Source organism: Gallus gallus, chromosome 2 (assembly GCF_016699485.2).
Source record: "Gallus gallus isolate bGalGal1 chromosome 2, bGalGal1.mat.broiler.GRCg7b, whole genome shotgun sequence".
Lineage (NCBI taxonomy): Eukaryota > Metazoa > Chordata > Aves > Galliformes > Phasianidae > Gallus > Gallus gallus.
This window is the reverse complement of record NC_052533.1, coordinates 121,840,535-121,854,248: the sequence shown is the minus strand read 5'-3', so window position 1 is coordinate 121,854,248 and position 13,714 is coordinate 121,840,535. Positions and strand designations below refer to the sequence as shown.

General features: G+C 36.9%; 1 protein-coding gene across 15 annotated transcripts in view; it reads right to left on the bottom strand.

Annotated features, from left to right (window-relative positions):
* The window catches only part of RALYL (RALY RNA binding protein-like), a 380,415-nt gene that overhangs the window by 336,385 nt on the left and 30,316 nt on the right, over positions 1–13,714 (bottom strand). Inside the window, exon 2 of one of the 15 annotated variants that reach the window (XM_046920044.1) lies at positions 7,209–7,247. The exons of the other annotated variants lie outside the window; for them this stretch is intronic. The gene's annotated coding sequence lies outside the window, so the exon portion shown is untranslated. The remainder of the gene's footprint in view (positions 1–7,208; positions 7,248–13,714) is intronic. 15 annotated transcript variants of the gene reach the window in all.

Here is a 13,714-nt window from a genome sequence, read left to right as displayed (position 1 = left end):
TAGTAAAACTGCCTAATCAAATGAGTTAAACATTACATCAGAAAAAACTTGGAATTAGAATTCTCATCCTTCCACAGAAGTTTAAAATATTTCATTTACTATTTTTGATAAACGGTGATTAGTTTTGCTCTGCCTCTGGTTCAGATGTTTTTAATGTGGGCTCATGTTATTTCAGAATATGCCACAGGGAGATCCCAGGCAAAGATGTATTAGATTTATACATGTAATTCCTTCATCTGAGCTTAATCCTTAAAAATAATGCCAGTATCATTTTCCTTTTCTGAAAATTATGCAGTTGCACTAATGAACTAGGAAAAATAAACTATCTTTGTATGCATATTAAAAACAGTAATGCCATGAATTGATGTCAAGAAGGCGGAATCTCTTTAAGCATATTTTGAAGGAAGAAGTGTTGCCACTTTTGCATTCTACTGTCACAGACAAAACAGTTCTACTCTTTAACAGTCCTACTTAGGCAAACATGAATGACAGCAGTAGATACATTAACTTTGTGAAAAATGATTATTTCATTGATATTTGGTGAAGAAGCTGATATCTGTGATGGATTGCACTCTAAGACAATGGATTTAACAATCTTAGAGTCAGTAGTCAGTACCTGCTGCTGCCAGGAATAGGCAACAACACAATCCCTGCTACGACTGTGATGGTTTAAGTTACTGGGAGAACAATTTTTTTACAGTTTGAAATATCTTTTCCACCAAAGTGCAATGGAGCAGTCAGTGAGTCATTTCAGAGCCTGCAGATTGATGTCTTCTAGATAAAAGGCTTGAGACTGTTTCATCTCAAAGTACTCTAACAAGCAAAAATATCTGCAGGTTCTTTACAAAGATTTTCTGCGCAGAAAAGCAGCTGTCTGGGGGACCATTTCCAGTATCATCAGACACCTCATACTTTCCACTATAGGGTTCTTTATCCTGCTCTTTATAATAGACATATACCAGCAGGTAGTGTTAAATAAACTACAACAAACCTGTCACACAACCATGGATGACTTGACTCTCTAACAACAAGGCTGTAAAAGGAAAAAATAAAAATTTACATAATTTCTAGCAGAACAGATTTCAAATCATGTTAATATAAAGCATTCTCAGTGTTTTGGTAATTTTAATGTCTTTGATTAAGCCAGATAAATGTTCATAACGTGTAGTGTTACATTTAGATGGCACAGAGTTGAATATAATTCTTCTTTCTTTACTATAATAACCCTGTAATATCTTAGTAATACAGTAAAAGAGATACAGAATCATTTATCACTATTATTACTAAATTTTCCTGCTACTGCCTCATGGAGTAAAGTAATATATTTTTAAAAACTCTGTGGCAGAAAACAAGGCATAATGCTGTACTTGATCAACGACATATCAAAACCCATTAAGCAACAAGGTATGCATATAATTGTATTTTCACACATAGATCTTAAAGACGTGAGCAATCAAAAGGCTCACTCTGGAAATCCACTTACTAAAAAGCAATCTTTAATCCTGCACCAGCATGTGGACATGTGGTTCCTGAGGGGCAGGGGATAAGGACTTTTGCCTCTGAATGGAGATATACCATGGAAAAAAGCATGTGGTGATGGGAAAGTGAAAGATTGAATCAAAATGAGTACAAGTGTGTGGTGACAATTCAGGTAGCACAGAATCATAGAATCGTAAAATGGCTTGTATTGAAAGGGACACCAAGGATCATCAAGCTCCAACTCCCCCTGCCACTGTTGTAGTAGGCGTCTTGCGGGGGCACGGGATGTATGGGACAGGCCTCTCCCTAAGCATAGAGAGACAGTGCTATCGTGCTGACCTTGATGCAGAGAAAACAGGAGAAGAAGAAGGATGAGAAAAGAATGTGGAAAGGGCCAAATAAGGCACAATGTTATCTGGTATGAACCAATCAGAGTGGGACATGACAGCACAGTTTTGTAGGTAAAAATGTATATAAGCTGTGTTTAGTAGTGAATAGATGCCATTTTACCGCTCATCATATTGGTGTCACCTTGGTATATGGCCAAGCCGCAGGCTCCCCAAAGCAACGAACATCACGGTTGCCTGTGAAAGGCAACAGCCACCAACCTCCATATCTAATACTAGACCAGGCTGCCCAGGGCCCCATCCAACCTGTTCTTGAACACCTCCAGGGACGGGGCATCCACAAACTCTCTCCGCAGCCTGTTCCAGCACCTCACCGCTCTAATAGTAAAGAAATTCCCCCTGATATCCAACCTAAATCTTCCCTCCTTCAACTTAATACAATTTTCCCTTGTCCTGCTATTATCTACCCTTTCAAAGAGTTGACTCCCCTCCTGTTTATAGACTATAAAGATGTGTATGTAGCCTTAACTCAGGTATCATAATTTCCGGGTTCTTCAGTTGCAGCCTTAGCATTCATTTGGAATAGTTCAGAGTCGGTGTAACAATAAGACTGTAAAGAAACTCATCCATATCCATATCGTGCTGCTGAAATGAGCTGATCCCTTTGGGTACTTGGCAAGGATAGTCACTCTGAAGCGTTTTCAGCTACTTGAAGCAGTAATGACACTGGCAACACAGTTAGCTACAGCTCACTCAATTCTCTGGGGAGTTAAGGCATCGCTAAATTTCACAGGTATTTTCTAAGTCAGGTGAAGTAGGCATTCATGGATGTTTGAATTAATTTGTATATATTAAAAATAAAAATAATAAAGAAAGCATATTCTGGAGGCTTGAATTGTTTCTACACAATGTTCCCCATAGCATCTCTTTGCCCTAGCCTTTCATCTTCTCTTACTGCTCCCCAACTCTCAGTTCCTCAGAACAGGACTTAACATTTGTCTCCTCCTGCTCCTCCTGCAGTACTTCTTTTGTGCTGTTACTTCTCCTTCTTATCCCACACAGGCCCATATCATTCCCCTTAGCATCATTTCTGTTACTTCCCTTAATTTCTTGAGTTTTCCCAGGGGATATTTATTTTGGCTCTAGTTATATTCTTATAATGTCTTCTTGGCTCCTATCCTGTCTGCTCTCAGACCCAAGTTACTCATCTCAGACCATGATTTCCCTTCAGCCTCGTAACGTAGCAGGAGGCAACACTGGAAGGATAGGTCTGGGATTCTTGCTCAAGATTCCTGCTCCCAGCAGCCCTGCTTTACAAGGAATGTGACCCCAGCATGCTAAGGGAAGCCACTCAGATCTCCAGTGAGAAGGGCTATTTCTTCATGTTCTTTGACAGAATAAGGCATGTTCAGCATTGGAGGATCTTTGGCAAACATTGCCTTCACAAGCTTTGCGATGTGCGGAGACATTTTCCTCAGTGATCTCTAAGGCCAATTTCAGAGGGGCAGCATAGGCAGTTTCGTCAATCCAGGGAAATCGCAAAGCAGATTTTAAATTCCATTTCCCATGTGCCACCAGATGGAAGCTTTCAAGCAAAATGTTAATAAAACTATTTAACCTTAACTGGTCAATGCTATTTTCATTAACGACTTAGAAAAAAGTTTGCTTTAATCAAAACTTTAGGAAAAAAAAGTATTTCAGGGATATATCCAGCCACAATTATTTAAATTTGGCAGAGCAATTAGCAACTGAATACAGAGGCTTATGATTGAAAACCTCTGGCAGCCTCGCTTATTGGCATTAGAACTCTGCCACTATTACAACATGCTGTTTATTTAACAGTTTCTATTAAATTAAATTAGTTATCTTTAATCATGGCAGATATATTTATATCTATTTTAAATAGCTCTCCAAATGTTTCTTTTAATTCTTGCACATAAATTCTAGTGTAATGAGATAATGCAGCTGTATTTTCATGAGTATAATAAACCTCTTATGGTTTGGACCGAGATGAATATCAGGGAAGTAAAAAAGAGAAGGAGATATTGACATGATCAGAAATTAAGTACGTTTGGTATGCTAAGTTTCAGAAAGTAAGTCCACAATGTAAGGAGGATGAAAACGACATGGAAAAGAACAGGGCCTTTGTTTATACAAATATTAAATACGGCTTTGGCTTTATGAGTTTTTTTCTGCTCTCATTTATTCTAGTAAATCTTATTTACTCTTCCTGGAGAACGAGTAGAGAAATCAACTACATCAGTAGAGAAAGGCAGAAATTAAACTAGAATCAGATGCCACAAATGTAAATGAATAGTAAAGAAAAAGAACTACAGCATCCTGGACAGTGCTGAGGTAATTGTAGGAAAGCACCCATTTTGAAAAGTTAATGATGTTTAAAGTTTCAAAAATTATTAGAAGAGCAAAATATCAAAAGGAACAGTCACATTTATTTTCCATCTGTAACTTCCACTTGAAAAAAAATGGCCTTTGTTTATGTACAGTAATGCTTTAAGTACAAATGATTCTACAGAAGAAAGGTTACATTTGACTGGGACAGAATTAAGATCAACTTGCTATGAAAATGTCATCTGCATTTTATAAAAATATTTCTTCAGATTTCACATACAATTTGTCTAATCCCTGCACTACCACCATGAACTGTCAGTGGTTCACCGAAACATAAGCACTATGAGAGAAGACCCAAGGAGAAAGGTTAATTATAAAATCTTGCAGCAAAGTTCCCAGCACTTGTAGCTTTTTATTACATGTATAACATGACACTGTGCAGTATTATTTTTCTTCACTCCCTTACCAGTGTTGTTCATGTGAATGTGAAAGTCCTACAAGCCGAATCACACTGACATAAGTTGAACATCTCTGCTGTATAGCTGCTTTCTGCCTACATGATTTTCACCCCAGATTTATGAGTTTTTCAGTATGTAAAGACTCTCATTTTCATTGTTCTTCAAATAAGGATTACAAATCAAACTAAACATTGGATAGTGAACAGGAGTGAGCAAAAACACTTCACAAAACATGATTTTTAGTGCATTTCTTTCCACGGTCCAAAAAGTCATGATGCCTGGAATTGAATTATGCACTACAAGTGAAAAAAATACCAGAAAACTACAAATTAGTGTATGTTTAAAAATTATTCCCTAACAACACAATATGTCTACTATTTTCTGTGTTCCTTCCCACCACAAAGAGCAATGCAAACCTTGCGGAAGACCACATCTGTCATCTGCTCCCGTCTGCACGCAAGCAGAGAGCTCTGGTTTGTGAGCCCAGTGCTCACCGCTAGTCCTAAAGGAAACACAGCAGCTGCTTCTCTGCCCCTCTGTGGGTTCGGCTTACCTTTCCAGGAGTAATTACACTGTCTGCTCTGTTACTGTGTCTAAAACCCAATGAAGAGGCACTGCTCCAGCAATGCGCTGGGGAAATTCAGACAGCCTGCTCCATTCCATGATAAACCCTTGACCATTGGAAAAGCTAAATTTATTTGAGGTGTAAAATAGCTCTCCACGAGCTTCTCAGGAAAACCCATAGCAAAGAATCTGCATCCAGAAAAGTGGTAACTGTTAGTGGTAACATGTCTAACATATTAAAGTTCACTAATGTTAAGTACAATACAAAGAAAAAAATTGTCCTCCACTTTTTCAAGCAAAGCATTACCAGTAAAATGATAGAATCTTGCAACAGCTTTTAATGCTTTTTAAAATCTTTCTTGCAATTATCCTTCCTGGTACTTCCTTTGCTCATAAGTGATTAAAAAAAAAAAAAAGAAAAAAGAAAAGAAAAAGGCTTTTTTTTTCTGAGGTAATTATTTGTCGTGTTAAAGATTGCAATGAATATAGATCTAGGCTGATAGCTAACATGGCAATGCTTCCTGCTGCAAGTTTTCTGTGAAACATACTTAACATCAGCAATTATTTATACCGATAGTCTAATTCAGCGATTCTGAGGTGCTATTTCCCTATATTTTACCCCCAACCTATTCCTGTACTGTTTCAAAAGCAGTTCTCTGCCAAAGACATTAAGGTAATTAAAATAATACAAACCCATTTAGCTGAAACAAAGAATGTACTGAAAATTCCCAAGAGCAAAGGCAAATGAGCTCAGTTACAGACACGTTGCCTTTGACCATCATTTTCCCTGTGCATATTTAATTGGAATGTCATAGTCTCCCTCTTAGTCCACTGAAAACTGCAATTTATAGTGTGTTTTCTTGTCTCCGCAAACAGTACCAAATACAGTCTTATTAATACCTTGGATCTTTTTATTTTACACATTTATCAAATACATAGAGAGGGAAAGAAAAAAGGCATCTCCTCACAACAAAATCTAAACTAAATTTCTTAAGATATGATTTGCCCCTTAATTAAAATCAATATCTCTTCCCTGAAATCTTAATAACTGAAAACTATTTAAATTATTACCTATGTCAGATAGTGAAAGGCATGTATTTGTACCACAGGCACACATAATATAGTTTACATTAAGTGACCAATAACTCTTCTGGGGAATTCAACAAAAGGTCAAGAGGTGACCACCGATTAGGCAAAACTATCCTGTCTGCGTCATCACCCAGACAGTGATGGGTTGAGAGATCCCTGGAACTCATGCACTTTTATGTAAATAAATTGTAATCCTCAATATTTTCAGTGCATGCCAGAGTTACTCTCTTAAAGAACACATTAATTAAAAACCTTCAAAGGAAAACAGAAGTCTGATAAGCTTGTGAAATTTAATTTTAAAGCAAATTTCCTGGTTGAAAAAACTAAATAAAGTTCCATTGAAATATGTATAATTTTTTGCTGAAAGATGGCTTCAGACCTGAAAAAAAATTCATTTCTGCAAATCAGCTTCATAAATGATAACAGAATATCCAATATCAGCTATGGATGCAACCCAATTTAGGGAAATGAGATTTCCTATAAAGCAAGCAAACAAAAACCAAATGTCTTTCACAGTCATTTTTACAACTTTTTCTCAGACCATACTTGAAATGGCTACGAAGCATGTAAATGTCATAACCCATTTTATTTTCTCCTCCACGAAATATTAAAGATACGGCACTGAGCATTGTTAATAATATTGGAAAAAATATCCAGATAGGCTTTAATAGCTCAGTGGATAGGCTTTAATCTTTAAACTTAACTGCAAAGTCAGTGAGGCAATATTTCTCAAAGTAATCACCTCAGCTAAAGGTGTTTTTATTATATAAGGTCCGCAACCTTATTAGGTAGCAAGAATGAATGCTCAGAGAGCATGAATCCAGTTTATTAACAAAGCATCAATAAAACCTGTTAATCAGAGTATAAGAAGGGTGGCAAGCAGACCAAATTTTATAGTTATATTGGCAGATGGCAGACTTACTGTTTTCTGAAGAAAATCAAGGGAAGTATTCCACTCAAACTGAAAGCAGAAATACAGAGAAACTTAAGAATAAGGAAAAAGAAAAAAAGAAAGAGAAAAAGGAAAAAAAAAAAAAAAGGAAAATTAAAAATGAAGAAGAAAAAAAAAGAAAAAAATTTCAGGAAGAGAGGAGGACAAACGACAAAACATAACAATTTGGGGAATAAACTGTTATCGATAGCTATGATTTTATATTAGCTAGAAGCTAGAAGCGCTACTTTCAAACCAGCACTGTGCTGTGCTAAATTCTATGTCTTCTACTACGATTACTGAATAGAGTAGAAATGCCAGGTCTCTCTTCTTATCAATTTTCTTTGAGAGTATAGGGAGTTCATAGAGTTAATCAGCTCTTCACGTCCTATATAATTCTTAAACTATGTTCTCAAATATGGCTCAGAATGCATTGAACCTGCGTGAAACACTGGTGGGTGGTGACGGGATGGGCCTTCCAATATTGTACTGATAGCACCCCAGTTCACTTAGGCCTGAAGATGGCACATGGGATCATTTGCAGGTCCAAAAATGAATTTTCAGACGTGAAAATCTCAGTGATAGTCTTGGGAACCCTTCCAGGGATACTGGAGTACAGCTCACACTGCTAGCTCACTCTCTAATGCCTCTCTTGACAAGTTTCCCTTTAACACCGTAGCTGAAAAAGCCGATGTCTAAATTTCCCAAGTTTGCCTGCTATTTTTCTTTTTCCCTGTAGCAACCTGCAGATAAACTCAAGACCAGGAAAAAATTCAACCATCACTTACTGCCAGTCTTTGACATGCAGATTTTTACAGCTCTGGCTTATTAACTCTACACATGATGATTTGGAGAGTGTTTTTACAGGAGGAGATGTAGGTGCTACACAGGGGAACCCAGCAGGACTTGCTACGCAGAGAAGAAAGCTAGCATTTGGCTAATAAAGTCAACTCTCAAGGAAATTGTGGATTTAGGCTGCACATGAAGTGTTAATTTTTTTCAAAGTCAATAAGAAAGCTGTCTTTTATCTCAACTAATTTAGTCCTTTCATGGTCGAGCAACAAACCAGAGCAAATTGCTCAACAGTATCCCTCTTAAAATGTCAAAAGTACTTTGCCAAGCAGTCATTATTTATATCATACAGACTTCTTGCACCTGCTTTTACTCTTATCATGGACTACTTCAGAAGTATTCACAAAAACCATCACCTACAAAGAAATGAAGATAAATGGTGTAGCTCACAAAACAGAACAACATCATTCTATCAGAAACTTATATTTTGCAAAGCTCCAGGTCCTTACTCAGCTCCAATTTCTTGCTATCTCTGAAAGATTAAACCTCTAGAGAGCTACTGAATCTGCTGTTTGCAGGCAGAAATCTCCTTCTTTTTTTTTATCTAAGAGAGTGCGATAGTCAGGAGAAATCATTATTACAAATCCCCAGGATAGTCTTTTTTTTTTTTTTTTTTTAGACGTTCTCTCTATTTTTAAATCTGGTTTCATTTTGCATGAGGCATATTTCACATATCAAGTACAATCATGTATTGGAGGAGAGAGAAGGAAATGCTTTTCTTTTCCTGATTTCCTATTTAGGTCAGATTTTGTGCCTATGTAAATCAGCGCAACTGTACACATTTTAGCAGAATGTTTATAATAGACTGATTAAAAGCATAGATGTTTTCTTTATTTATTTTTCTGACAGGGAAAGAAAGTGAAAAAAATCTGTTAATTCTATGCCCTGCAAAATTCAAATGGTTTAACTCTGTGCTTATTGTCCACTTTCTCCATTTTGCTGTTACACTTTTCTTTCCAGTTAACTTGTTTTTTTCATTATGTACTCGTATCCCTTGATCCTGAGTAATTCAGTGTATGATATAATACACTGTAAAACCTTGTAATAAAGTTGTTCAAAATCATTGATCACAATCATATCCTCACTTGTCTAATTAACATTCAGTTTCTATTGAAGCTGAGCTGTGCAATGAAGAGGACAGAGGGGGGTATACTGGTGGTCTCATCATTTGCCATTCCCTGATTTGTCTCCATATGCAGTGTGGCAATCAGTCCTGTGTACAACAGTGTTGAACTCAGGCCTTCCTTATGGTCCTCCTCTCAGGCATAATTAATCAGCCCTCTTATTGATTTCATTTTGTATGTAGATTCTTAGACCAGATAAAAACAGAGACCGGAAAAAACATTCTCCCTGAATGCTGTCCTGCAGCAGGACTTCATCACTTGATCCAACACAGGAACTATCCCCATTGCATGAGCAAGGTATAATACTGTACATTTTAGGCATATAATGCATGCTGGGCTGATAAGGTTGCTCTCCCACTGCCTCCTTTTGACTTCCAAGAAAGCTGTATTGTAAACATTGAAGTTACACACATTAACAGGTCTGATATCAAACTTACCACTGAATGCTTTCTGAAGACAGAGAACAACTTTCAGGTACTTTTTTTTTTTTTTTTTTAAATCCTGTTTTCAAGGCTTATGTAAAAAGTTAAATAGTACACTTGAATAATACAGTATATAGCACTGGTTAGTAGAAAATTCTACCCATTCAAAGTATCAATCAAACCAAAACTTTAGAAAATCCTAGAGCCTTAAAACTCTACTCATGCTGTATGCACCTGTAGCATGTGTCTTCACTCCTTTGTACAGAAATGAGTAAGAGCTACCCATTCTGCTTGCCTAAAACCATTACAGGGATGTATTCATCCCAGGGATGAAGGTGAGGGCATTGTACCTTGGTGGTGTTCAGCATTTTTTTTTTTTTTTTTAATCACATTCAGAAAGACACATTGTAACACTACTGTCTTCTGTAGGAGGACAAAGAATTCCCTTTTTGATGTGGTGGGCTAGATTAATTGTTCCCGCAACTCAGCACAAACTCGCAGTACTGCTGTCATTAGCAAAAGGCCTAAAGGCCTTTCTACACATTCTATGACCTGTCAGTGTGCATCATGCTGCTACAACTGTTTGATTACATAGACAGGCCTAGCCATGTGTGACTTCACAGCAGGTGTTACCTATGCTTTCCTTACACAGTCTAAGTTAGAACTTGCTTGAGTGTGTGGCTGATTAATTAATAAGCTTATTCTCATCAAACTGAGAGAGAGAAGCCACTGCATGAAATCCGAAGCACTTCAAAGAGTCAGTGCAACCAACATGATGGGGAAGACCAGGTATCACATGGTGAGTGATATTACTGGGTCCATCCCAGTGTTCCCATGCTTAACTTGGGAGAATATCTGCTTGCCCTGTGCCACCAACTATTAAAGAACTGGCCCAAAACAGACATAAAAAGAATGAGGAAGGCAAAGAGACTCAGAGCCAAAATGGAACCAGCATCCTACATGTAAGGAGCCTACGTGAAAGAATATACAAGCAGTAAAGACATTCCTAGTTTTCATAATTTATCACTGAAGTTTTCAAAAAATATTGTCTGTTTCTCTTGAGCTCCTAAACTAAAAAGTAAAGCATATCAAAGAGCAAGTGCATGGCTTGATCCATAGCATGGCTTGTTTTAAAGGTTTATACAATTATTGGTACAATGGGATTTGCATCTAACAACCTATTTTTCCATGTGACTAGTCATTTAATTTTATAAAATGCAAATGATGATAAGATGCTAGAGTCCATCATAGGTAAATACATGAATCTGTAAGACATCAGCTTTTGTTTTAAAAAGGATAGCCTTTTGTCCTTTAATTTCAATCCACTGAATTCCATAGATAAAAATAATACAGACAAGCATTGAATCATTTTTAATGCATAGAATTCAAAAGAATCAGGTTCACTAGAATCTAACCATACGCTATAATTAAACTGTCATAATTTTTCTAATAAATGATAAAGGACAGTATCAAAACCTGCAAAAATAAACTTGGTGTATCATGTCTCTTTCTGGACAATTTGACTGAGTAGGCTTTGAACTGTACTTTCAGTTTCTCCTATTTTATAAACTGGTTTTGCTTATCATCCAATCAACAGAGGAACTAATAGGATTAGACAATATTGATGGTAAACTACATGTACAAGGGCTGCTCTGAAAGTAACGCCTCCTATTTTATTATGTTGGCCCATGACATCAGAAGCGGATGCTGGTGGTGAGGCAGTAGACACCGAACCTTTCCACCAACATTCCATTACATGTTGTTGCTGTGTGACAGATGGCAGCAGAGGGGCAGTCTGACACAACGGTGTCTGACATGGAAGTGTGGATGGAGCAAAGATGTGTTACTGAATTACTCCATGTGAAAAAAAAAAATGGCACCCACTGTTCACTGCTGAACATTTATAGAGACCAAACAGTGGATGTGAGCACAGTGAGGCGGTGGATGGTGCCTTCCAGCATTTTCTTAGCACTAACCACTCAATCCAAACCTTATGGAAGTCAGATTTATCAGTAGTTCTAGTGTTTTTCAATTCACCATATTACACTAGCTGAAAATATACAAGCAAGCTGAGTCATATTATGGTAAATGCTTTCTTCTGCCAGTGTTAAGCAGGTCCTGGAGGGTACATTTCCACTTTACACACGTTTTCTGGAGCAAATTTTGTCAGCTAACAGAGGAAGGAGTGGAACCACGAAAGGGCTCCTATGAATAACTTCACGCACAGGGTCTCCTGCTAAGTGAACACATTTAGCCTGGAGGGTGACTGCAACGCAGGGACTGTAGTAACAGCTCCTGTGCAGTCCTGAGAGGTAACTTTTGCTGGGTGAATTGCCTTTAAACAGTATGTCCTGGGAACACCTTGTACTTGCTGTTATATATTTAAAAAAAAAAAAAACGTGCCTGCACAGGGCTGTTTCACTGAAAAAATAATTTTGCTGCCAACATTAAACGTTCTTCACTAAACAAATACATCTGCACATCACTGACATGTCAGAGCCTGGATAGCTGGCTTTGTTCTGCTTTTATACCAGCTCTGCTCTGGGCTGGCATATGACTCAAACTCTACAGTGCTTTCCATCAGCTTCTAGGTGAAAGTAGTTGTAATACCCTTTGTTATGCACAGCAAATTCTCAAAGCAGCACATTCTGAAATATGTTAGCAAACATGGGCCGCTGCTTCTGTCCTTGCAAAATGTGACCAATACACTGCACCCACACAGTCAAATAATAGACTATATATTGGAATCAACTCTCAAATTATTAAACAATTAATCCCATATCATATCCATTAAGGTGAAAAATAACTCAATACTTCTGATAAGAAAAAAGTTATAATTAGTATGGAAAACTTTTTTTCATTTTAAGCTCTGTACTGCTTCACTCAGATCAGTGAAATATTAGGATTTATATTAAATCCACAAAGAGGTTTTGCAGTATCTTACAGTGCTCAGGGGTTTAATAAAACTATTTATGTAGATAGTCTTGAGGATTCCACTTAATTAATTAACTTAATTAATAATGCTATATGTAGACTTTTAGGCAGAACGTACACTCTGTCTAATTTCTTGGCACTGATAAGGTTGCCAATCTCTAAGAAATACTTCTGGAAGTAGTGCTTAGGAAAAGAATACCACTGATAACACCAACTTATTTTTCCAGTGTCAAACGATCTGATATTCCTGAACTCTGCATTACTTCCAACACTAGCCTGGGTGAGCATAAAAGAACCATCTTAGCTGTACCTGTTTCTTCTACTTCCATGGGAAGTTAGGTACAACTGAAATCTTAACACTTAATGAGTAAATAAAGTACACCTGCACAGTGCTTTTCCTGACAGAAACTATTAACATATTTTTAATGCAATCTGTCTTCAGACACAGAAAAAGAAGCCATGCCAGACACTTTCAGCTTCTAGAAGTCAAAATATGTTGGCAGAATATGTTGTTGTCCATCAAATACAACACAAAATAGCTATCAAGTACAGATATCTATGATAATAATTGACCAGGTTAGAACAAATAAATTAGAGGGGAATTTAGATCTTCAGCAGAAAGAGTCCTCAGAACTCTAAAGATCAGCAATGTATTTTCCATATATCTGTTTGGAAGATGCTATTTCATAATTTTTACAACAGCTGCATCTGTAGGAGACCAGAAAACACTGCATTTTTCTTCTCTAATGGCATCTGAAATATTCTTAAAACACAGAATTAAATATAAAAATATGAACATAGAATATCCAATTGTTCTTTCAATTCCTACATTTGTGACACATAAACACAAGTATATCATTTTATTACTCAGGATTTCTACTATTGTTACTAGCATCTTAATATAAATGTTATAATAAATTGCATTATATTTCCCCTACAAGATTAATTTATGAAACCATAGTGTGGCTGATGGTGGCAGCTGAACTCCTCAATGGAATTAATTAAAGGATAATCTCCATTGCTTTGTAGCATAGAAACCAATAAATGGCTGCTGAGATTAATGGCTGAAGCGAAGCTAAAGTGTTTAAGGAATTTGAAACCCCATTTATAACACAAACCCTACAAAGCAAAAGAGGTTATAGCTATGCAGAAAACTAGAACATCA